We start from the raw sequence: 26,271 nt of genomic DNA on the forward strand, positions 1-26,271 counted from the left end.
AGAGAGAGAGAGAGAGAGAAAACATTCATGTGAACAAATAGCACAAGTCATCCATGAATGTAGAGTATTTAGAGCAGATTAGAATCAAACACCATGTGACGTTTTCAAAATTATGTTGGTCATAATCAATTTTACAGCAATTACCAAAATCCAGCACAAGACAAAAGCCACAAAGCTGTGGTAGTATTCCTGAAGTATGAAAATGCATTGGGGACTGCAGCACAGAAGACTGCACCATAAAATGTCCATTTATACTTTGCTACTCTTGTTTTAGTTGCCTTGAGGTGGCAGCCGTCTCTGCTTGAGTGAAGTAACAATTGTCATGCAAGCAACCAAGCAGGACCACACCCAGCACATGACCATCCCCACATCCCGTCGAATTTTTCCAAGTCATTGCAGACCAGAAGTTTCAGAGTTGCTTGTGTGGTCAAATTAGAGATTGACTGATGAGTGACTCACCTTCAGATTCCCCACCAACAAAAGAATGGGCACTTTTTATTTGCTTGAAGACACACACAATTTCAAAATCATCCAATGTAAAGTCATCCAATGTACTGGTAATCCTTAAATAATTCCTCTCATCACCAATGGTCACCAAGAAAGCAGTGTTAACTATCTACAAGATGCCCCTGAGTAGCCCTCCTGGGATCTGGATGCAATTACTGGGGTAAAGGTGCTGGAAGCACCTTTTAAATTGCAGGGGGGGGGGGGGGGAAAGAAATAAAATCAACCCATTAAATCACCAACCCAGCAATTTAAGGGGGATCCCACCCCCACAATGAAGTACTGGCTGTTCGGTGATGCACAAAAGAAAAATATAATGTTGCTCAATCCAACATCTTAGAACTCCCTTTCCAACTTCAGAACTTGGTGTGGTTTTGCTACCATTGCCTCATTGTGATGTCAGGGCATCACAAGTGATCAGGGCTCAGTGGGAGTTTAGTAGCCTAAAAATAAATTGAGAAACAACCAAGTTGGTGCAGATCATAAATTCTCATAAGCAAACTAGATTCATGACATTCCTGCCATAGTTAAATTATAACCATCATGGAATAAAAGTTCAGACACTAACTTTCATTGTTTGAAGTAATGCCTCCAGTTATGAAGTGCCTGATCTCCATGCATTGAAATTTCCACTGAACTAATGATTATGAAAGACTTCATTTAAGAACAACTTCTGAAAATTCACATTTCAGAGAACGTCGATTGTTTTTAATGGACGATTGCAGTCAAGCCCATGATAGGCTTGTAATCTAAAGAAACAGCAAATTCAGTAGATTCAGGTTCAACTGCAGTTCAAGAACATTTCAGATTTACTATTGCTAGTGTTTAAATAAACAGACTATGAGTTATAATTTTTTTTTAAGTTGCAAAGTTAATTGAACTTCACCCTTCTCAAATTTTACATGCGATGTAGTGCCATATCAAAATTTCCACTGAAATTTTAAAAACTATAGAGAAACCAGGGAATGCCACTTCATCACTTCAATGCCACGAAAACCAAAGAATTAGAAAAAAATCTTTTACAATCCAGAGATAGTAGAAGCTGATTTCCAGGGTGGAAAGCTCTTCTTGGGTTGCCTGATCTAAATGAAGATCAAATCACAAGGTGTAACCTGTCTCCACTACATCCAGCACCATGTTTAGTGCAAGCTCACATTAGAAGCAGATTCCTCCCAACCCTGATGACATTTTAAGCTACTTTGACTTGCGATGACAACTACCAACTGAAATGGCAAATGATAGAGAGTATGGATTCCCACATAGGTCAAACTGGATAAGAGCACAAGAAATAGGAACAGACCTCTCAGGCTTGTTCCACCAGCTATTCAGATCCAAAAACCATGCTCAAAATTATAACCATTTTTAAAAATATTTAAATTTAAAATTTCCAACTGCTGTTCGTGGTTTGAACTAATGTCTCAAGTTTACAAGTCCAACAAGCTAACTACCATTCCCTGTAATGTAGCACCAAGCTAGGAACTAATCTTCCATAGGATTCAAAACCTCAGGCACTAATCTGGAAATTTACACAATTCTTCTGCAAACTAAGAGTTGCTAGAAGAATCACTGTATTGTGCACATGACCACAACCCCACGCAACTTAGAACAGATGTGTCATCACACATTTCCTTGTGTTGGCAACTATATTATTGGGCTATCCCACACAAAAGGGTAAACCCAACTTCACGTCATTGAGGATGAATGACAAGCCAACCAAAAAATGCAATGTAGCATTTTAAAATCCCAAAAGAGCAATGTACTAAGAGATTAATTATCTACATTACAAAGTTTGCAAATCTATGATGCAGTTTCCTTTCACAATGCAAGGGGTTGGGTGAAGTGTTTTTCAACAACAAAAAAAAACATTGGAATAATCCGGAATTTTAAACAAAGACCACAAAACTAGTGGACTATTGCAAATCAATGAAAGTCTCGCACAGTGGTTCTCAACCTTTTTCTTTCCACTCACATACCACAAAGTAATCCCTATGTCATTGGTGCTCTGATCAGTAAGGGATTGTTTAAGGTGGAAGAAGACCGCAGAGCCCACCTCACTGACAAACGACAAAGGAGGAAAAACCCAACACCCAATCCCAACCAACCAATTTTCCCTTGCAACCGCATCTGCCTGTCCCGCTTCGGACTTGTCAGCCACAAGCGAGCCTGCAGCTGACGTGGACATTTACCCCCCTCCATAAATCTTCGTCCACAAAGCCAAGCCAAAGAGAAGAAGGTGGGATGTGAGTGTGGAAGGGAAGGTTGAGAATCATTGCTCTAGACCCAATTGTTACTGAAATATTTTGCTTGAGAAAAATTGTCATTGAAACCATGCACATAACAAGTCAGTTAGGTACAATTAAAACAGTGGTTTTCAACCTTTTTCTCTCCACCCACAATCCATCAGTGCATATTCAAAAATATACAAGTAGTAGAGCATCAAAAGGTTAGAATGATCAGTCCAGACATTTACTAATAATCTCGCTTCTTCATTCAACTTGCTGGAATTGTATCGCAAGGTAATAGAAACCACAGCCCTTCCCTTCCTCAAACAAGATCTCTTGGGCAGAAAGGGCAAGTGGAGTCTAGAATTCAGGTACTTGTGGAGGCAAACTATTTTACGCAGCCTCAACTTAACACATTCATGATCATCAGACCTATCCCATCTTCACATTTAACCTGTGATCATGAATTAATATTTCTCTCTTCACCCATAGATAGAGGAAACATGGTTGGCCAGAATTTCACCTCCCTGTCGTAGCCTCTCCAATGTGTTGCACTCTTCCCTGAAAGTCACTTCCTTGGCTTCAAAGTAGAAAAAAACTCCGAGTCGTGGTGCAATTCACCAAGAATATGTAGCAAATTTTGCACAATTGACCAGCAGTGAATTTCTAAGCTGGCATCGTTCTGAATGAGGTCCTTCCAAAAAGCTGAAGCTTTATGAATATTCATATACATTGCCAATCTTTTACCCCCAGCTCAAGGACACTAACAGCATCAATTTTATGCACAAAGGAAGAATTGTGTTTGTAACTACTTCAATTTCCCTCAACTGAGCACCAGTGTGGAATGTCCTACCTAGAGCAATGAAAAATTACTGCCTATACATATTATCACAATGTTTTCCTTCAGTTTCTCTGACAACGTTCTTGCTCTGATGACAGAATAAGGCCCACAGATTTGCATTTGAAATTGAGCATTCACCTTGCTTGCAGAATACAAACTGCTCAGAATCCTGTCCACCCCTCACCCAAGTAGTGATTACTTCTATTCAGTTGTTCATGACCTCCTATGATCTTAAACATCATCTCCACAACATTCTGACCCTTCGAGGCAACATTTTAATTACAATTATTTTGTGTGATGGGGTAATGCTGGTTGCAAGTACGAATATGTTTGTGGTATCAATATACCCAAATGCAAACAGCAATACAAGTAGTCAATAGGTCAAGGTGCAATCAAACCTCATGCTTCTAGGTCAGTGTTTCTCAACCTTTTCCTTTCCACTCACATACCACTAAGTATTCCTTATACCATAAGTGCTGTGATTAGTAAGGGATTACTTAAGGTGTTATGTAGGTGGAAAGAAAAAGTTTGAAAACCACAGTTTTAAAAATCATACCTAATTGACTCATTATGTGCAGGGTTTCACAACTCCAAAGGAAATGGGCCAATGACAATTTTTCTCAAAAAAAAACCATTTCAGTAACAATTGGGTCTAGAGCAGTAATTCTCAACTTTCCCTTCCCATTCACATACCAGGTGAAGCAATCCCTTACTAATCACAGAGCACCGATGGCACAGGGATTACTTAAAGTGGGATGCGAGTGGAAAGGTCGAGACCCACTGTTCTAGGTTTTATAATACACAGTTGAAGATTGAGTGCACAATGAGAGAACAGCAAAATACAGAATCTAGGAAAAAGTGCCCCAGGGGTTGAACTGGTGAAACACTAACTCAAATTAGAGGTGGAATGAGTGGCAAGTTTCTGTACTTGAGGTGACAGTTTGCCCGTAGAACTTGCAGCAGACGGGGGTAATAACCTGTGCCTTGACAGTGCTCCCACAGGTTTAAGGAAATCACCACCACCACCATATTTTACACTGCCTGAAGGAAAAGAGAAACATAGTGAATGGGTTTTTTTTTTTATATAAACTTGGTTCTCAAGTTTAGTGGGCTTTTTATAATAATTCCTCTATTGATTTCTCTCCCATTTTATCCATCTCCATTTTGACCCTTCTGAATATACTGCAATTTGTTTAATTGCTGTTTGGAGAAAGTGCAAACTCTAGTCACTACATTTATTGCAAAGTTGTAGTTGAAGAGTGTTAGCACTTTGGGCTGACCTGAAATTTATGAAAAATGCACCTTTCCTTTTGTCTGAACTTTTTATAGAAGTTGCTAACCCGCTTTATGTTTGAAGCATTTTCTGTTTTAAGTATTGTTGATACACATTTGAAATTCTACCCAAAGCATCGGTGTGGTTTGCAATCCATCTGCATTTCAACACATGTACCCAAATCAGAGAACGTGTACATATAAACATCCATCACCTCTTCTGAATGTTCCACAGCACTTTACTACCTCATTCAAGTGAGGGGGGGAAAAACAGAAGCTGTGGTCATATTACAATTCAATGGATGCACCATTTTCCATTCTGCAACAGAAAAGGCCAAGAGAATGTCAAGAATTGTTTTATTAGCAAATTGGACTCATTTCCCAGAAGGACTACAAAGGGTGGGCCTTGAAGTAAATGAATTACTGGATTTTGTGGAAAAACAATACCAATAATCTGTTGGAAAAACTTTCCTTAATCCATCCAAAAAGTTTTAACTTTAGAACATGACCATGTAGAATGCAAAAAAAGTTCTTATTTCTTCACAACATCCAACACATTTAATCTGACAAATCCAATTTCATTTTGTGCAATTTTGGTGGTGTTAAATAGAATTGATACAAATAATATTTTAACATTTGTCATACAATCTTGTGTTCTGCAAAATAAATTTCTTAGTATAACCTCTAATGAGAATCTCCAACTCAATACAAGCCAGCAAATTGTTCGGACCTAATTTTTCCCTGCAAATATCCTCTCAATTGAAGATAGCAAAAAAAGTACATTTTGAGGAATTGCATATTCATCTCTTAACTGTTGAAACGAGATCAAATGACCTTGTTCATAACAAGGTTCTAGATTTTTAATACCATTGTGAAACCGAATATTTTTAAATGGATTATCTTTAGTAAAAGGTACAAGGTTATTTTGAATCAAAGGTGTTTTGGGTGATACATTTCCTTTCGTTCCAATTTCATTTACCTTGTTCCAAATGATCAAATGTTTAAGCAAAGATGCCTCCTGCACACCAGTTATTGACTTTGAATCCCATTTATAAATAAATTCCTCTGCTAATTTCTCTCCTATTTTATCCATCTCTATTTTGACCCATGCTGATAAATTGGTAAAAATGTACTTCTGGCCTTTTAAGACCTATAACAATCTTCTTCCCTAAAGTCATTTTATACAAATACTTCAAGACCCCAGTGTGTGAGCCAATCCTTCGTGCAATCCAAAACATTATTATTTTCTCTTTATATATAAAAAAAATTGTATCTATTTTTATCATTGCAACTTTTATAGTGGGAGAGGGGTTAATACCATGTCAACATTGCAATTAAATTTAACTAAGTTTCAACTCTGTACAAGATACAAGTACATGGATGGAAAAAATTTTAATGATATTCAAAAGGAAATGAATTACTGAGGAATGGGCAATAATGCACAATGAAACAGGCTATTTAGCCCAATCAGCCCATACTATCATTTCTGCTCCACGTGAGCTCTCCCTCTCACTGTCCCCTTCTAATGAGTTAAAACACTCCATTCTCCTCCTGATAATAGTCGGCCAACTCTTTCATCCAGCTCAACCACTCTCTGCGAGTTCCACAATCTCACCACTCCTTGGTGCAGAAGCTTCTTCTGGATTCGGTTTTGGATGAAACAATGACCATCTTGTACTTCTATTCTCCAACTGTGACCTCCCCTACATTTGGAGATACCTTCTCTGCTCCTACCATCAAAATCTCTCATTTTAAAATGAGACCTTCATGATCACCCTTTAGCCTTTTTTCACTCTCACTGGGAAAAAAAAGAGCCCGATCCATTTATATCTCTGTATAACATGGGAATTTTAACTAGTTGATTCAACCAAAATACAACACAAATTTTCTGCTTTTCAGTTTTTACCCCTTCTGGGGTCATTGGTTTGGTTTTCAGCATATTGGACCGCGAAGATTCCATTTTCCCTCTACCCCACCCAGATACACCCTGCGTGAAATAATTAACTTCTTCTTGCTAGGATACACTACCTCATTATATACAAGCCCATTAGGTAATTGCTTGCCATTTCTACATTGTTCTTTTTAAACTGTATTTTGCAGCATGTCCCAGTGACCTGTTCCCTTACAGTGATCTTCTTTCTTTGGCTTGGCTTCGCGGACGAAGATTTATGGAGGGGGTAAAAAGTCCACGTCAGCTGCAGGCTCGTTTGTGGCTGACCAGTCCGATGCGGGACAGGCAGACACGATTGCAGCGGTTGCAAGGGAAAATTGGTTGGTTGGGGTTGGGTGTTGGGTTTTTCCTCCTTTGCCTTTTGTCAGTGAGGTGGGCTCTGCGGTCTTCTTCAAAGGAGGCTGCTGCCCACCAAACTGTGAGGCGCCAAGATGCACGGTTTGAGGCGTTATCAGCCCACTGGCGGTGGTCAATGTGGCAGGCACCAAGAGATTTCTTTAGGCAGTCCTTGTACCTCTTCTTTGGTGCTAGGATACACTACCTCATTATATACATTATATACAAGCCCATTAGGTAATTGCTTGCCATTTCTACATTGTTCTTTTTAAACTGTATTTTGCAGCATGTCCCAGTGACCTGTTCCCTTACAGTGATCTGCACACTTACAAATATATATTTTTTTTAAATTCCATCGCCTAAATCGATCATGCAAATTGTTAACAGCAGTGTCCTAGTATTAGACCTTGTGGAACCCACTACACACCTTCCACAATGGAAAGTTGTCCTTTACTCCCTCTCTGCTTTCTATCCTGAAGCCAACTCACAGTTCACTCTGGTACTTGTCCCTCGAGTTAATTACTGGTAGTATATCATGGGGCATAAAGGTACATAATTATGTACATATTTATGTACATAATTAGGTACATAAATATGTACCTTTATGTACATAAAGGTAATGCATTACACTACTCTCAGTTCTCTCTCAAAAATTCAAATAAATTGGTCAGGCTAAATTTTCCTTTTTAAAATCCATGCTGATTTTCATTGTTATTTTTTTAAAATCTATTCCCACTTTTGTAGGAACTCCATGATCCTTTACACCACCATCAGTCACCCTTTTCTAAAATATTGAAATTATGTAGCAGTGCCTGTCCTATCCCTCCACAGATGATTTTATAGAGTGACGCTGGAAGTAGAAGCCTGAGAATTGTTTCAGTAGCTTGGATCAACTTGGTGGAATAAAGTGCAAGGCAGGGGGGGTGGGGGAGGGAGACAGAGTTTGACATAGGGTGTAACCTAGAAATGGAGGAAAAGCACGGAGCAGGAGCAGATAAAAATAAAGATTTTGCAAATCTTATGCCTTTAAATTAAACTGTTCCTAAAACCAGTCAGATTGATTGTGACCCATGATTTCCGATTTATTGTCAGAGGACACAAATCACATACACCCCTGAGATTTTTCTTTTCCTGAAGGTGTAGCAGAATTAGATTGCAGTAACATATACATGTAAACAAATAAATTGTTAACAGATAATGTAAACTAACGACTGTGCCATACAGAGAGAATTTTTTAAAAAAATCAATAAAGTGCACAAGTAAGAGTCCTTAAATGAGTCCCTGATTGAATTTGTTGTTGAGGAGTCTGATGGTGGAGGGGGAGCAGCTGATCCTGAACCTAGTGGTGCCAGTCTTGTGGCACCTAGACCTCTTTCCTGATGGTAGCAGCAAGAACAGAGCGTGTACTGGGTGATGAGGGTCTTTGATGATTGCTGCTGCCCTCTGTCACCAGCGTTCCCTGAAGATGTACTCAATGATGGTGGAGGATTTTGCCTGTGATAACCTGGGCTGTGTCCACAACCTTTTGGAGGGCTTTACTATGCTCAGGGGAAATTGGTGTCCCCATACCAGATCATGATACAGCCGGTCAGTGCACTTTCCACCACACCTTTATATCGAAATTTGCCAGGGTTTCTGATGTCATATCAAATCTCCACAAACTTGAGGAAGTCGAGGCACTGACGCACTTTCTTCACAATGCCATTGGTGTGTTGAGATAATGACTCCCAAGAACAAATTTGTTCACCCTCACCACCTCTGATCATTGAATGGTATACCTCTGGTTTTCATTTCCTGAACTCAAGCATCAGCTCCTTAGTTTTGGAGACATTAAGTGCAAGGTTGTTGTTGGTGCACCATTCAGCCAAGTTTTCATTCTCCATCCTGTATACTGACTTATGCCATTCCTTTATACAATCCATTAGCAGGGGCACATCTAGGGTATGGTTTCTGCCCCCAGTGTTCTCCTTTTCACTCTGGGCCCCCGGTGGTTCTGCAATTACTCCTTATGACTAGAAGTGGCGTATTGAAGGAAGCACGATCCTCTTAGAGTCTAATTCCAGCAGAGGCTCTTGACCAGCACCCCGTGTCTTTCCTTTCCCCCCCCCCCCAACCACAAGGTGATGGTCTCCTGACAGAATTGGGAATTTGCTACCTAACTCTCCACAGAAGCAATGCTAAATCCAGCATCAACAATGGCCACTAACCAAGTGGTTACATTTGAAGCATCAAACTAAATGACCACTTAAAAGCAACATCTCAGACCCAATTCTTTAATTATCTAAATTTTATTAAAAACATACAAAATTCAAACAAATTCCGAGCCAATTAAGAGCAGAAATTACTGTCTATATAAACAAGAGACAGGGTGGGGAAGATTGGACAATATGAAAACTAAAGTTGCTGATGAGTAATGTACATACATCAAAAGTCAGTACAATCCTTTCAAACTTCAACAGACCACATTTCATCCAAAGTGTAGCTGTTATGTTAAAAATTTGTTTGCTTGAGCTTGGGTGGTGAAGTCAGCCACATCTACTGCAGCCTGATTAAAAACTGCCCAGATCTCTTTTGCTTCAGACACACAAGTTCTGCAAGGAGTAGTCAAAACCATCTTGGTGAAATTGACCAAAGTTCTTAGTATGTAGGATGCGTTGTACACAGCGACAGGTTACTGACACCATTGCAGGAGCCTGGCACTCATCCAGCAATGAATCAGCCTACAACTCAGTTTGGAGAAGCTGCTCGGTCAGCTTGTCAAATCTCTGGGTGGGGTTGACCCAGAGGGAACAAAGGGAGGAGACAATAGAAGCTTCCATCACGTCCAACAGGAGGTGATGCAGACACCCCTAGAACCCTGGCCACCCGTTAACACATGAAACTGAACCCTCCATCACACTGCTTTGCTTTGACCTGCCTGCTGTACAGGGATCCTCTCCCAAGTGTGCAGGGTTGCACCAAGCAGGACACCAATATATTCAGACCATGCTGCCAAAGTGGGCACAACCGGTCTTCATCATACCATTTCCATCAAGTGAGGTTTCAAAGGAGCTTAGAACAAGAGATCATATTATTGACAGATGGGATTCAGAGGAAGCTTGCCAGGCCAGGTGCCAAGAGACTGTTTCCTTTCTAAAGGAGAAGATATGCCCAATGGCATGGCTCATCCACGAAAAGAAGGTGAACAAGTTAACTCCCTCAGGATTGTGAATGTTTGGACTTCTTTACCCGAAGGCAGACTCATCTGGGACTGACTGATTCTATCAAATGATAATGCTGAAATGGAAAAGCGGTACACAAGGAGGCTTAATCTTTGGCATCACATTGAATAACCACTCGAGAAAAGGGCCCACAAATCAGCAGATTTCTATTGTACTTGTAGCAGCAGCTCACTTGGATAACTTATTCTTTAAGCCAGAGTCTCCACCACCCAAAGTAAAATAGAGGGTGACAAGGTCAGAAAAATTTAGTGTTTCCTTTTGGGTCAGTGCAACACTGAGGGCTTGTACTGTGCTGTTAGATTGGACCACCCAATCCCCACCTTAGTCATATTCAAAACAAATGCTTGAAGGTCAGAAGACCATTAAATGCAGTCCTCCTGAGGCATCACTCCAATTGGCATCCCCCTCCTGATGGTGGGTGTAACTGTTGAGGACTACCTCGGCTAACACCAGTTACACCCACCATCAGGAGGGGAACGCCAAATTGGGCTGACGCCTTAGGAGGGCTGCATTTAATTATTGCCTCGACTCCTTGTTGGAATTGGTGGTGGTGAGGAGGGACGACACGGTTTGCAGATTGGCTGACAATAGAGCCAGTGACCATAACCAAGCCCCCCCCCCCCTCGTTTCATGAAGGCCAATCGCCGTGTCAGCGGTGACCCAAGAAACGACCCGGAGTGGAGACCGTTCTGTACAACAGGACGGAAGTGGAAGGCATCCAAACAGCTTCGACTAGACGGGCTGAATAGGCAGAGCCCGCACCTAGAGTTCTAGAAATGCAAAACAAAGTTTTCTTGACCCCCCCCCCAAAATAAAATCACCCAGAGGAGCACAAAAACAGCTCAACCTTGAGCAAATGCTGGAGAAACTCGGCAGGTCAAACGGCGCCTTTATGGAGCAAAGGGAAAGATACATCACCGACGTTTCGGGCTTTGCTCCATGACCTGCTGAGTTTCTCCAGCATTTGTGTGGGGATTTTTCCTCTTCATCTCGGTTGCCAACAGGCTCCGGTGTTTGACGGCAGGTAGAAATGATCAGTCCCCCGCCCTTGACCCAAACTGCTTTGAAGTGGTGACAAACCATCCCCGCGCCCACACGCTCTGTGGCTGTTATTCGAAATGAGGTGTTTGCACCTGGCCAGAAGGTCCCGACCGACCGGCCAAGGTGAGCCGCCTCCCTCGGCCCCGGGCAGCCTGGGGGGAGAGAGGGAGGGAGCGGCGTCCAGGTCTCCCGATTCAAGATGAAATCGCTGCCAGAGCAGTGTCTGCGAGCCCGTCGCAGCCAGGACACGGAGTGGCCGCGTTGGCAGCCGAGGGTCCATTAGGAGGACTCAACCCCGACGGAGAAAGCCCACCTTGTCAATATCCCGTTCGATGGCGCGGGGCGAGAGCAAATTCGACCAACACTTGGGGAACAGCCACGCCCTTTTCCAAAGTTTGCGGCAACTCCGAACTCCCAACTCGAGGCGGCTGCAGGAGGAGCGACTGACTGTCAGGGTTCGCCCCTTCTTCAGACGGTAACTGGGTTGCGTGGAACCGGCCGAGGGCGACAAGTCCCGGTACTGGGACCCTCTGGTCCCGGGGGCCAGGACACCTGCCGCTTCCCCCGCCTTGCACATCGGGCTCCAGCCGAGTTCTCGCCCAGCCCCGCCTCGGGTCCGCGAAACAGCCAACACGCCGCGGCCGAGATTGAAGGCAAACAAAAAAATAAAGTCCTTGTGTTTCCTATTAAAACTGCAAACGAAAAATCATCGGAAACATTAAAAGCCTCCCTCCTCGATCGGGACGTTTCACCGAAACACGCGCAAGTTACTTACAGAGACTGGTCCGAGCGGGGAGCAGATGAGCCTTCGCGAGTCTCACTTCCAAGGCGTCTCCTGGGTTGGCAGTTTTTAAGGGCGGGGGGAACTCGATTTCATGTGTAAACTTTCGCCGTATCAGGATTTCCCAACTGCCCCAGTCACACCCAGAACTCCCCGTCGCTCTCCGACTGGGCAGCTGGAAATCCATGCAACGACGCCAACTATTCCTCCCGTCCCAGAGAAACACTTTCCAGTTTTTTTTTAATGTCCGGGGCCACAACTAGAGAGTCAGGTGGTGGTTGCGGATCAGCTGGGATACATCGCCCTGGCAGAGTCGTGCAGGCTCGACTCGGGAGAAACTCCTGTCCCTTTAATGTGCCTCCACAAGGGGTTCAGCTCTGTGTGCGTCTTCACAAAGGGGAATATTTTAAAGAGTGTGCATTGAAGTGGAGGAGGGGGGAGTGAGATTTTCCAGGGGGTGGGGGGATGAGATTTTCCAGGGGGTGGGGGAATGAGATTTTCCAGGGGGTGGGGGGATGAGATTTTCCAGGGGATGGGGGGATGAGATTTTCCAGGGGATGGGGGAATGAGATTTTCCAGGGGGTGGGGGGATGAGATTTTCCAGGGGATGGGGGGATGAGATTTTCCAGGGGGTGGGGGGATGAGATTTTCCAGGGGGTGGGGGGATGAGATTTTCCAGGGGGTGGGGGAATGAGATTTTCCAGGGGGTGGGGGGATGAGATTTTCCAGGGGGTGGGGGGATGAGATTTTCCAGGGGATGGGGGGATGAGATTTTCCAGGGGATGGGGGAATGAGATTTTCCAGGGGGTGGGGGGATGAGATTTTCCAGGGGATGGGGGGATGAGATTTTCCAGGGGGTGGGGGGATGAGATTTTCCAGGGGGTGGGGGAATGAGATTTCCAGGGGATGGGGGGGAATGAGATTTTCCAGGGAGTGGGGGAGGAGGATGAAGAGTCCAGGGAACCTGGGTTCTTCTTCTAGAAGTAAAGAGGAAGATTGAACAGAAGTGTAAAAAATTATTGAATTTAAAATCTGAGCTACCTCAGGGGCATGGATTTATATACATTGGCAAATGAGGCAGAGGTAAGATCAGTTGGCATGAAATATGTAATTGGGACAATTTGATCTCTCTTTATCAGTGTTTGGTGAGAGCTAGTTGCATCGTGAGTAAATCCGGATTCAGAAGTAGACTACATTCTGCAGTCACTCCCACATTGCATATTTAACACAATGACTCACTTCTACCCATTTCTTTTACTACATTCATTTCAAAATCCTTTGCATGAATCGAATTGAATTCAGTTGATTTTTTTTTTAAATGTGGACAGGTCATTTCAGCTCATGAGTCCGTGCCGCCCAATTTACACCTGATGGACCTTATGGGAGGAAACCCACGCCGACACGGGGAGAATGTCCAAACTCCTGACAGACTGCGCCAGATTCGAACCTCAGTCCCAATTGTGAAGGCGTAGCGGTTAGAGTAACCATGTAACTTTGTCACATGCACTAGGAAAGAGTGGGGAAAAACTGATCTGTGTCCTATCCAATTAAGTCAACCTGTTCATAGTATCAAAGTTAGCACGAGAATAAAACCAAAGTGTAGGGGATAGTCTCAAACAAAATAAAAAGTGTAAACAAAAGGTGCCATGATTTACAACGTATGTTTTTGTTCCACTGAAAGCTTTATTAATTCTATATAATTATCCATATAATTTTCTTAAATTATATCATCTGTATATGTATAAGGACTGCCTAAAGAAATCTCTTGGTGCCTGCCACATTGACCACCGCCAGTGGACTGATCTCGCCTCAAACTGTGCATCTTGGCGCCTCACAGTTCGGCGGGCAGCAACCTCCTTTGAAGAAGACTGCAGAGCCCACCTCACTGTCAAAAGACAAAGGAGGAAAAACCCAACACCCAACCCCAACCATCCAATTTTCCCCTGCAACCGCTGCAACCGTGTCTGCCTGTCCCGCATCGGACTTGTCAGCCACAAACGAGCCTGCAGCTGACGTGGACATTTACCCCTCCATAAATCTTTGTCCGCGAAGCCAAGCCAAAGAAAAGAAAGAATATGTTCTATATTAAAATGAATAAAAATATTTTAAAAAGAACAAAAGGTGCTGTTAAAACAGTACAATATACAAAGGTCACGTAGCATCCGTGGAAAGCATCCATGTTTCGGGCCTGAACTTGGACTTCCTATTTGCTTTCTACAGATGCTGTGTGACCTGCTAAGCTCTCCAGCACTTTTGTGTGGCGTTCCCCAGCCTCTGTAGATTTCTTGCTTGCCTACAATTAAACAGCGCAGCACATCCTCTACTAACGGGAGGTCTATTCAAGGGTCTGATAACCATAGGAAAGAGATATTCTCGTATGTGGAGGTGTGTGCTTTCAAACTCATTTATCTTCTGCCCAGCTGCAACCGTTTCAGCTTCACCTTAGCTCTTAGGATTATCTTCACCCTTGCAGGAAGTTTGTTGAAGTTGAACGAGTGCGTCATTTTGGCAAGAAAAATTAAGAGATGTGTTGGGGCAATGATTCAGTCTTGTTTAACACTGAGACTAGTTCTGTTGCAGATCCATCAGTTAGTATCACAGCTTGCATGCCATTGTGGAGCAAATGTAAGATGGAGACACATTTTTGATGGAAGTCGAATTTGATGAGACTGTTCCCCAGTCCCAATTGAAGGAGGTATGGCCTTCAGTGTGCATATCAGATCTAGTGTTGCTTTGCGCATTTTTGTACCATGTTGACGATGATGTCAAGCATACCTTTGGATGGACACAATCCACACAGTGATGTGGGGAGCAGCCTAATAATTTATCAGTGCTATATATCAGGGAGATTTTGGAACAGGTTGATGGTTAATCAGAATAGTTTTCTTCAAGAGTGAGGCTGTATGCCCAATCTGCCACTTGTTAGCTTCTTATTGCAGTTACACATCTGAGGCTGAACCTGGACAACCCTGCCAAACCTCCAAATCCCAGGCTGCACTGGTTGCATCGCCACCTCCACAGGAGGTCTCATGACTACGCAGTCTGTACACTGATGATGTCAGCCTCAAAGGCACACTTGCAAAAACCTGTTTTTCAACTAATCGCGCTCCAGGCACCACCTGAAATGTTGATAGGTTTTGCATAACATGAATATTAAGATCATGGGAACAGAGAAGTTGTTCTATATTCAGCATTCAAGACTGGCCAATGGTTAATCAACATATCAGAAACAGAGCAATGAAGCAAGAATAAGCTACTTGAAGTGAATGAGAGGGATCTCCAACTTTTCCAACAGGTTTCATAGGATAGGAACTTCTTTTTATGGTAAAATCTCCCTTATCCAGAATTCAAGCTACTGCCAAAATAATTACAGAAAATAAATAGGTAAAAAATATGAACGTTTGAAATTGGCACCCGTAGCGGTCAGTTCACCAGACCACACAAGACACAATCTCAAGTGAACGGCAAATTCACTTAACAGCATCTACAATCCCCATAGGTGCTGGATACTGGGGTGGGGTGGCAGTTTACTGTATTTACCCAGTAACTCTGTAGGCCCAGGGCTCTTGTAATAACAATGAGACCTCAATAGTAATAAAACATGAAAGACTGCGGACACTATGGTTGAAATAAAACAACAAAGCTGGAGAAATTCATCAGGACAAACGGGGTGGACTTGATAAAACAAAAGGCACTTTCAGGTGGCCAAAATCCCCCGATGTAAAGCCACATATTATACCCATATGGCGGATGTCGGGAGGCCACTTGAAAATGCCAGAGCACTGAGGTCCCCCCAGCACCTGAATGCAGGCCTTAAAGCGCTTTCAGTGCTGCCACCTGAATGACCATTCCACAGGTCTGAATCTGCTTCTGCAGGCGCATTCTTGGCAAAGAATGCACCTGAAGAAGCCTAAAGCTAAAGATAAACCCCAAATATTGGTTATGTATCTTTAGCTTTGCTATACCAAGTCCACCGTTTGACCTGCTGTATTTCCCCAACTTTGTGTTTTTACTGTACCGCATCAGTGTGCTCTTGCCCCTTAATTACATAACAAACCTAAACTATTCCATGCAAGGGTCTTGCCTTTTATTCTCTTTCTTAATGAAAAAAAAACACCTGGCTGATGTCCAATTAAAAATTGAGTTTTATGATTTTCAATTCGCTTTTCAAAAGGGCATCAATCATTCCAAGAGGAGTAGTATGGGCTGGCTCAACGACTACCACCCACTAGCACTAACTTCTACTGTGATGAAAAGCTTCGAGAGACTGGTCATGGCCAGAAGTAGCATGTAAAGATCTGGATCCACTACAATTCACCTCTCATCACAATTGCTCCATGGCAGATACAATATCGCTGGCTCTCCACTCAGCTCTGGATCACCTCAAAAACAGCAACTCATACATACATAGCTAGTCTTTATAGACCACAGTTCAACCTTTAATACCATTATTCCCTCAGTGCTGGTCAAGAAGCTACAAACTCCAGGCCTCTGCACCCCACTCTGAAATTGGATTCTTGAGTTTCTAATCGGAAGATCATCAGTCAGTATGAATTGGAAACAACGTCTCCTCACTGATCGTCAACACAGGCACCCCAAAGATGCGTGCTTAGCTCACTGTTCTACTCGTTATACACCCTTGACTGTGTGGCCAGGCACAATTCTAATGCCATCTACAAGTTTGCCGATGACACCACAGTTGTTGGCAGAATCACAAACGGCAATGAGGAAGCGTACAGGAGGGAGATAGATGAGCTCGTTCAATGGTAACGGCAACAACCAAGGAGATGTTTGTGGACTTCAGCAGGAAGTCGGGGGAACACGATCCAGTCCTCATCGAGGGCTCAGTAGTGGAGAGAGTCAAGAACTTCAAATTCCTGGCTGTCAACATCTCTGAGGATATGTCCTGGAGCCTCCATGTTGATGCAATCACGAAGAAGGCTCACCAGCATCTATACTTTGTGAGGTGTCTGAGGAGGTTTGGTATTTCACCAAAGACTCTCAAAAACTTCGACAGGTGTGGGGAGCATTCTGGCTGATTGCATCAGTGTCTGGTACGGAGACTCCAACTTTCCAGACAAGAATAATCTCCAGAGGGTTGTTAACTCGGGTTGTGACATCTCAGGCACCAGACTTCATTCCATCGAGGATGTCTACATGAGGCAGTGTCCAAAAAAAGCAGTCTCTATCCTCAAAGACACCCACCACCCAGGCCATGGCCTCTTCACTCTGCTACCATCAGGGAAAAGGTGCAGGAGCCTAAAGACAAGTACTCAGCGGCACAAGGACAGTTTCTTCCCCGCTGCCATCAGATTCCTGAATAATCAATGAACCATAGATGCTACCTTACTTTGTGCATTTTTATCATTATAATTATTTTATTTTTATAGTAATATCATAAGCTGGTTATAATATATGTTTGCACCATGATGCTACTGCCAAACACCAAATGTGATGACTTAACATGTCAATAAATCCTTATTCTGATTAATATGAAACACTATGGGATACCATTAGTCAAAAGACACTATATAAATCCAACTTTATCTCAAGGTCTTAAGTGTCTGACTATCTGTTGGCAAACTGTACATCATCAGGTCCAGAGAAAACTGGAACATTTGGCTTCAGGAGAGGCTTCTGATCTGAGAAAAATATAGAAGAATGCATTTAATTTTTCTTTTAAATTATCTCAATAAGAAGGCTGGAAATCAAGCCTCTCTCAATCCATGCAGGCTCTCTGGGTTATGCGACTGGCTGGATCAGAGAAGAGGGAATATTTTCTCCTCCTCATGCAACCTCTTAAGCCAGATGCAGTTGTTCTAAAGCTGTGAGAAGATCAGCCAAATGGAACAAAAAGTGTAAGAACAGCAGAAAGTTAAGGCCGTTTCCCTTCACTCAGGAATCTGAATAAAGTAGCAAAATAAAACCAGGTAGATAAAAACACAGACAGACCTTGTGCTGATTAACTGTGGGGAGGCATCAAAGTGCAAAAGAGGAGAACAAAAAAAGGCATGAAGAATGGAGAATACACAACCTGAACGACTTTGTCACATCGAATGCACTCAATCTGGACTAATTCCAAAGGCTACATGGTAAATTTTTAATTTTCTTCCATGATACGGCACGGTAGAGGGTCTTTCTGACCCACGAGACCCGCTGCTCCGAATTACACCCAATCAATCCCGTACGCAGGGTGGGAGGAAACTGGGGTCTTTAAAGACTGCGTCAGGTTCGAATCTGGGTCACTGGCGCTGTGATGGTGCTGTGCTAACCCGGGCTGTCCTACCACGCTAACTGTGCCACTGTAACCATAAGCTGTGAAACCTCTTGCTTCTGAGAGATGTGGGGAGATTGCTCTCTCTCCCCCTAACTCTCTCAAATCTCTCCATACATCTGCCCATCCTCAATCTGCTCCCTTGTGTAGAAATACTTCCATTTGCAAACAAGACTAAAATAACTGATAAAAAGAAAAATTATACCCATCACCAGCTGGCTATTAAACTTTCCTTTTTCATGTCATAAAGGTTAAGAGAACTCTCTTAAATATCCTGTCTAGTATTGCACCATATAATGAAAATCATCTGGATGTTTTGAAGTGCATTATAAAATCTTTGTATTGGTTGGTTGTTTCATTAAACAAGCCACCCATTGATTTAACAATGAAAGCTAGTGAACTAATGATGCTCAGATGAATGTATAAACTTAAGTTGGATCAAATTCATTTTTTCTTCATTTAACACAGACATATGCTGCCCTGACATTTTTTTTTTAACAAATTCCATTTCCTCTGTTTATTCACTGTAAGATGCCTGGATGAATTCCTCTCTGCTGAATTTTAATTTAGCTATCAAGTCTATTATTTCTCCAACAGCCGACAGGGACATCAATAAGACCAGCATTTATTGCTCATCTCTACCTGTTTGTGAGGAGGTGGTGAACACCCACCAGAGGATGCTTTGTATAGACAAGAACTTCTTGACTTGCGACCTATGAGACTTAGGTCCATCTGCACATATGACCAAAATTTTATTTTAAATATTAAAAAAATATAAAATTTACACGGATTATATTGTATTTGACAAACTATAACATGTAAGAGCCAAAATGTGTGTACTTATTTTGTTAGTTGGCGTCCCAGGGTCCGTAGCTGGGCGCGGCCATCTTGATTCCATTGCGCATATGCGAGTCTTCGGTTGGTGCATGCTCAGTGGGTTCACGTATTAGAGTTCGGGTGGTGCATGCACGAGACTTAAGGGCACACATTCAATATCGTTAGGGCGCTTACCCTCGCGCATGCACCAACCAAACACCAATATCGTGAACCCACTGCACATGCACCAACCGAAGACTCGCATATGCGCACTGGAATCAAGATGGCTGCGCCCAGCTACGGACCCTGGGACGCCAACTAACAAGGTAAGCATGGACCAGAATGTGGAAAGATTCACCGAGGTTGATCGACAAATTCAGGTAGCTTTAAATTGTTATTGTCAAATCTACGATGAAAAAAAGATTTGATTAAAAAGTTTGCTTTAAGACTTTGGTACTCCACGCGTGTGGGTAAAATTCTGACATGTCCATTTTGTGATATGACCAATCCTTCGGTCCAAATTGCAGTCATAAGTCGGGGAGTACCTGTACAAATATACAGACAGCACAGGAAAGGTTAAAGCCAGAGATGTGACAGAGCTGCACCACCCAACTGTTAGCAACTTGAAATGTTGGCTCTGTCCCGTTCTCTGTTGATAATGCTGAATATTTGTTAAATTTAGACAAACAGCATGGTCAGCCATGAGCCCACGCTGCCCCATCTGCCCAACATCTTCTGCATCCACAGTATTTTCCTTCATTTTATTTGAAATTAGTTAGTTACAGAAACATACAATATTTTGCCTGAGTAAACTAGGCTAAAAGTATCTCCCAGACCTCAGACAAGGCTTTGGAATATATTTGGATTTTGCCATTACGTTTTGAATTTTGATTTTGAATCTTTAATTCAGGTAGAGATTATAGTTTGTTAGTTTCTTCTCAAAAGCCCAGGTTACAGAACATTTTCAGAAGTATATTGTCAAGATGAGAGCAATACACATTTCCCAACATGACTATGCGTTGAGGGGCCTTGCTCTTTGGTGATTTAAAAATTTTAAATTTAGACATCTAGAACGGTTACAGGCCCTTTCGGACCACGAATCCTTGCTGCCTGATTTCACCCAATTGACCTAAACCCCCCCCCCCCCCACCCGGTATATTTTGAACGGTGGTAGGAAACCAGAGCCCACAGTGAAAACCCAGGCAGTCATGGGTAGAATGTACAAACTCCTTAGAGACTGTGTGGGATTCCTGCCATGGTCCAGGTCGCTGGCGCTGTCACAGCATTGTACTTGCTTAACTGCTACACTAACCGTGCCGCTCACATACACACTGCCTCGGTTAATACAGTCACCTACCAAACACGAAAAAGGAGCAAGTCCGAGCATGGTCTTACCCCTTTCATGACTACTGGCCAGCAAAGATCACTGCAGATTTTCAGTTCTAGCCTCTCACGCATCCCCAGTTTTAATCACTCAACCAGAAATGACCAAAGCTTCAACAGTCAAGGCCCTGAGCTCTGGAATTGTCTCCCAAAATTTCTCTGCCTCTCAACTACTTTCTTCTCTCCTGTGATACTTGTGGCAAACTACCTCTGTGGCTGAGGTTTTGATCGCTGAACTGTTTCGGTGAAGATAAACATGAAGTTTATCTGCTCATGGCCCTGTGAAGCTTCTTAAAACATCTCCCATTTCAAAGTCACTCTTTTAAGTCCAAGTTGTCGTTTGTGTCAAGTGCAAGTTGCAGAAAGGGATTGTCATGGATTTTTGTTGTTTATGACATGACTAATGTAAAAGCTTCTGCAGATTTAGGTCTGCAAACAATTGTTTATTTCATAAATCCTGCAGGAGATGTTTCATTTCTTCAACCCATGACGGCTTCAATAAAATACAGTGAGTGAATTACATTAGCAGGAACGCAGCTGCTGGAAATGCATTGGGAATGGTCTCAATTTTGTAAGTACTGTAGTTGGAACAGTGGTTGGCTTAAAATATGTTGGGAATGGTGTCCGTGTAAGCTAAATCAGGTGGGTAGGCAGGCTATGATACGACAACTCTAGAAGCTCAATCATTTGCAGCAAACTGACAAAAAAAAAGTGTTAACTAAATACTTGACCAATGGGACAGATTATAAAGGGCGTGAGGGAAGTGGAGGGAAGGAATTCTTAATGCACCAAATTGTTATCAAATGTATCAGTCTGTAGTGTTCACAATTGAGCAAGTTGATTCATGTTTATTGCACAGGTTCAGAGAGCTCATTGCTGTATCTGACCCGACCTTGTTGGTTTTCGTGCAGTTGGATAACCATGTTGAGGAACTTTGGGGGGCATCCGAGGTGCTCTAGTATTTGCCAAAGCCCTTTCCTGCTCACGGTGTCGAAGGCTTTGGTGAGGTCAACAAAGGTGATGTAGAGTCCTTTGTTTTGTTCTCTGCACTTTTCTTGGAGTTGTCTGAGGGCAAAGACCATGTCAGTAGTTCCTCTGTTTGCGCGAAAGCCGCACTGTGATTCTGGGAGAACATGCTCGGCGACACTAGGTATTATTCTATTTAGGAGAATCCTAGCGAAGATTTTGCCTGCAATGGAGAGCAGCGTGATTCCCCTAGAGTTTGAGCAGTCTGATTTCTCGCCTTTGTTTTTGTACAGGGTGATGATGATGGCATCACGAAGGTCCTGAGGCAGCTTTCCTTGGTCCCAGCAGAGCTTGAAAAATTCATGCAGTTTGGCATGCAGAGTTTTGCCGCCAGCCTTCCAGACCTCTGGGGGGATTCCATCCATACCTGCTGCTTTGCCACTTTTCAGTTGTTCAATTGCCTTATATGTCTCTTCCCGGGTGAGGACCTCATCCAGCTCTCGCCTTAGGGGCTGTTGAGGGAGCTGGAGCAGGGCGGATTTTCCCTTGCAACCGCTGCAACCGTGTCTGCCTGTCCCACAACGGACTTGTCAGCACAAACGAGCCTGCAGCTGACGTGGACATTATCCCTCCATAAATCTTTGTCCGCAAAGCCAAGCCAAAGAATGCACAGGTACATTGCTATCTATCATTATTTATATCAAAAGCAAATCCTTAGTTATAAGAACATATTAAATGGGAGAAGGAGTAGAACATCTGGCCTGTTGAGCCTGCTCCATCAATCAATAACATTATGGCTGATTTGGTTATGCACTCAGCTGCACTGATTCATTCGCCGATTCCCCAAAACGATTAATCCCTCTGTTCTTCAAACAATGTATCTAACTGGGTCTTAAATACTTTAAATGAGGTTGCTGCTCCTTCCATCTTGGGCAAGGAATTCCACAGAGTTACTCCCCTCTGGAAGAAGCAGTTACTACTTACCTCTGGTGTCACCTGCTAGTGAAAACACCCTCTCTGTTTCTATATTAGCTAATTCTGTCATAATTTGATATGACTCTATAAGATTCCCCCTTATCCTTCCAAGCTCCATTCAGTATAGTCCCACACTATTCAATCTCTCCTCATAACACCCTTGTTTCTGGAATCATGTTTCAATGAACCTCATCGAGACCTTGTCTCAGTGCAAAGTAAACAGAGCACATGACTCCCGAGCTATCTCCGGGAAAGGGCTGAAAGATCACTCCAGGACAGTGGTGATTTTTGCTTTACTTTCTGCAGATGTCTCAGATCTTTGGTGATCATTGAATTCCGGTGAATCTTGGCCTCCTCACAGCTCTTCCATTAAACCCCACTATTACCTGAAGAGTAATTTGATTAAGTCTGATGCCTTCTTTACCTTTAGCCAATCATACCATGGAAGATCAGCAGATATTGTCCATCCCTTCGAGTTGTGTGACTTGGAAACCATCTACAGAAGCAATGAAGAGTCAGTCACACTGTTAATGTCTGGTCGAAGGGAAATGGGAAAGGGCAGCAGATTTCCTTTCTTAAAAAACAATACTGACCAAGATTTTTAAAATGACAGTCCAGTAGTTTTATGGTCCCCTTGTGAGTTTTAGACATACAGACTTACCCAGCCATTTCCGCCCAAGAGCCCGTGCCACCCAAACGCACCCAACTGACCTACAGTTTCCGGTACGTTTTGAATGGTAGAAGGAATAAGGAGCACCTGGAGGAAATCCATGCAGCCACAGGGAGAACATACAAACTCCTTACAGACAGTGCATGTTTCAAACCCCAATCCTGATTGCTGATGCTTTGCTGCCCTAGCTATTGTAGTGAGATTCAAACTTGTGATTCCAGGGAAGTATAAATTTTACATTCCTTAAGGAAACCATGTTATTGTTTTAAATCTTCCGTTCCGCTCACTCTTGTCACTACGGTCGTGAAAATTCAAATTGAGGTCAATCCACAGGACCATAAGAGTGGCAGAGAGGATCACTGGAGTCTCCCTCCCGCCCTCCACCAACGTGATCTACCGGGATCGTTGTTTGAAGAAGGTGTGCAAAAATCAGTGACCCTGCACACAGCGTCTTTCAGCTGCTCCCGTCAGGAAAGAGATACAGGAGTATAGGAAGCAGCACCACCAGGCTGAGGGACAACTTCTTCCGACGGGCAGTGAGAATGCAGAACGACCAAATGAACTGCTCACACTGACCATCTGAGATTCTCATAGTCACGAAACAATATTTATTTGTATAGATGGATACTTGTCCTAAATATGTGTGTGTCGTCTGCATGTTCTGCACCAAGGACTGGAGAACGCTGTTTTGTTGGGTTGTATTTGTGCAATCAGATAACAATAAACTTGGCTTTATCTATTGTGTCCACGCTGCTGAAGACCCAGCTGCGCTGGGTGGGTCACGTCTCCAGAATGGAGGACCATCGCCTTCCCAAGATCGTGTTCTATGGCGAGCTCTCCACTGGCCACCGAGACAGAGATGCACCAAAGAAGAGGTACAAGGACTGCTTAAAGAAATCTCTTGGTGCCTGCCACGTTGACCACCGCCAATGGGCTGATATCGCCTCCAACCGTGCATCTTGGCGCCTCACAGTTCGGCGGGCAGCAACCTCCTTTGAAGAAGACCGCAGAGCCCACCTCACTGACAAAAGACAAAGGAGGAAAAACCCAACACCCAACCCCAACCCACCAATTTTCCCTTGGTGTCTGCCTGTCCCGCATAGGACTTGTCAGCCACAAACGAGCCTGCAGCTGACGTGGACTTTTACCCCCCTCAATAAATCTTCGTCCGCGAAGCCAAGCCAAGAGAGAGATCTATTGTGAGACTTGGAATAAATTCCACCCTTTCATTTTGTCTTTTAGCTATTGCCGTTAATCATAAAAAAAAACACCCAAATATTGTGTATTTTTCAGTCTATAATTTTTGAACAGTCTTTCATTATTCCTTTGTTTAATGATAACACCAAGCTTGACAAATTAATTGTTCCAAGTACATTAGTGCTGGGTCTAGCTGTGATATAGGAAAGAAGAAAGCATTCTACTCACAAAATTGTTTTGTTCAAAATTAATTACATCAAAATGTGGCCTGTTCAGGCAGCAGTCAATTTATAGAACATCAGCAGCTAAAATAACAATGCAATGAATGGCCAGTTTATTTATTTTGAGCTGCGTTGACTGGAAAATAGGAGGCTGTTCACCATGTCAAGTTTTCAACTCTATTTTACTCTCCGTTGATCCTTGAGTTACACGATTACTTCATAAAGATGCAACTCAGCTCTGAATTTTTCAATTTGGCTACGCTTCAGTAACTTATTAAAGCAGCCAGTCTGAGAGAATAAGAAACCATGGAATCTTCCGACATTTTTGCAAAGAGAAGTGTAAACTCCTTTAAACTCCCGAGCCAACCAGGAGCATCCATTTAACGTCCCATTTGAAGGATTATCTCAGACAACATCCGATGCTCTCCATAAAATAAAATCGCAAAAGTCTGCAACCACTGTGGTTGAAGTAGAAAAGTTAAAGTTTCCATTATTGTCACGTAATACTACATTTAGAATGTAACACACATGAAATTCTTTAATCTTTGTCTACTGTCAGGCAGACAGAGAGTCGCCACTTTATCCAGCACCCCTCACAGAAACCTACAGCACCTGGGGTTCCTCGGCAGTCTCCCCTCCAAGTACAGACCAGGCTTGAAACTGCTTAGTTTCCAAGATCAGGCTTGAATCACATAACATTGGAGAAACTCAGCAGGTCAAACAGTGTATTTTATTTACCAATGATAAGGACACATAACCAACGTTTCTGGCTTTAGCTCTTCATCAAGGAATAAAAAAATGTCGAAAGGTGCCCGAACAAAATGGTGATGGGGGCAGGGGGAGGAGGACAGTCCCAAGGGTAGGAAGTAATAGTTGGATGAGAAAGGGCAGGCCAGCAAATAGGGAAAGGAGGGATGGCTCTGATGAATGGAGAGGGAAAGGGTGGAGAGCTGGAAAAAAGAAGACAATCATACAATACATATTTAGAACAAGTATCCATCTATACAAATAAATATTGTTTCGTGATAGGGAAGGGCGGGGGGAGAATGGAGAGTAGGCTAGCAAAAACCGGAGTTGTTCATGTTGATGCCATCTGTTTGGAGAGCGCCCAGATGGAAAATTAAGCATTGTTCCTCCAATTTATGGGAAATGTTCACCGTGAACTCTCTGTTAATGTTCTAGTGTGGAGATTAAGCCAGAATCTTCCGAGTGAGCAATCAAACGAGTGGATAGAATACTTAATACATGTTTGAGGATCCTCAGAAATCCCCATCCTGAACGCTAAATGATTTCAGCCAAATGATGATAATGACTGATATAAAATCTTATTGTACAGTATTACTGAAATTGTCAGAAATGCATAATGTTATTGATAACACTCCCACATTAGTTGCATTTAACATGAATTTATGCTTGGAAACATGAACAGGTCTAATTTCACGTCCAACTATTGCGCGAGGCAACTGGCTCCAACACTGCAATGAAAAGAATTTCTGGTTCTGATTTTAAACAGCTAATTATTCATCAATCTGGCAGAATGTTGACCCAGCAATATTCCACCAAATGAATCCATACTTCAGAACATCTGAAGTGCCCCATG

General features: G+C 42.9%; 1 protein-coding gene across 3 annotated transcripts in view; it reads right to left on the reverse strand.

The window, feature by feature from the left end:
* emp2 (epithelial membrane protein 2) overlaps window positions 1-26,271 on the reverse strand; it is a 73,042-nt gene that overhangs the window by 21,788 nt on the left and 24,983 nt on the right. Inside the window, exon 1 of one of the 3 annotated variants that reach the window (XM_069906943.1) lies at window positions 12,164-12,392. The exons of 1 other annotated variant lie outside the window; for it this stretch is intronic. The gene's annotated coding sequence lies outside the window, so the exon portion shown is untranslated. Of the gene's footprint in view, window positions 1-11,701; window positions 11,898-12,163; window positions 12,393-26,271 lie in introns of those variants that run through there. One more of the 3 variants, XM_069906944.1, reaches the window with a different exon arrangement.

Source organism: Narcine bancroftii, chromosome 12 (assembly GCF_036971445.1).
Source record: "Narcine bancroftii isolate sNarBan1 chromosome 12, sNarBan1.hap1, whole genome shotgun sequence".
NCBI lineage: Eukaryota > Metazoa > Chordata > Chondrichthyes > Torpediniformes > Narcinidae > Narcine > Narcine bancroftii.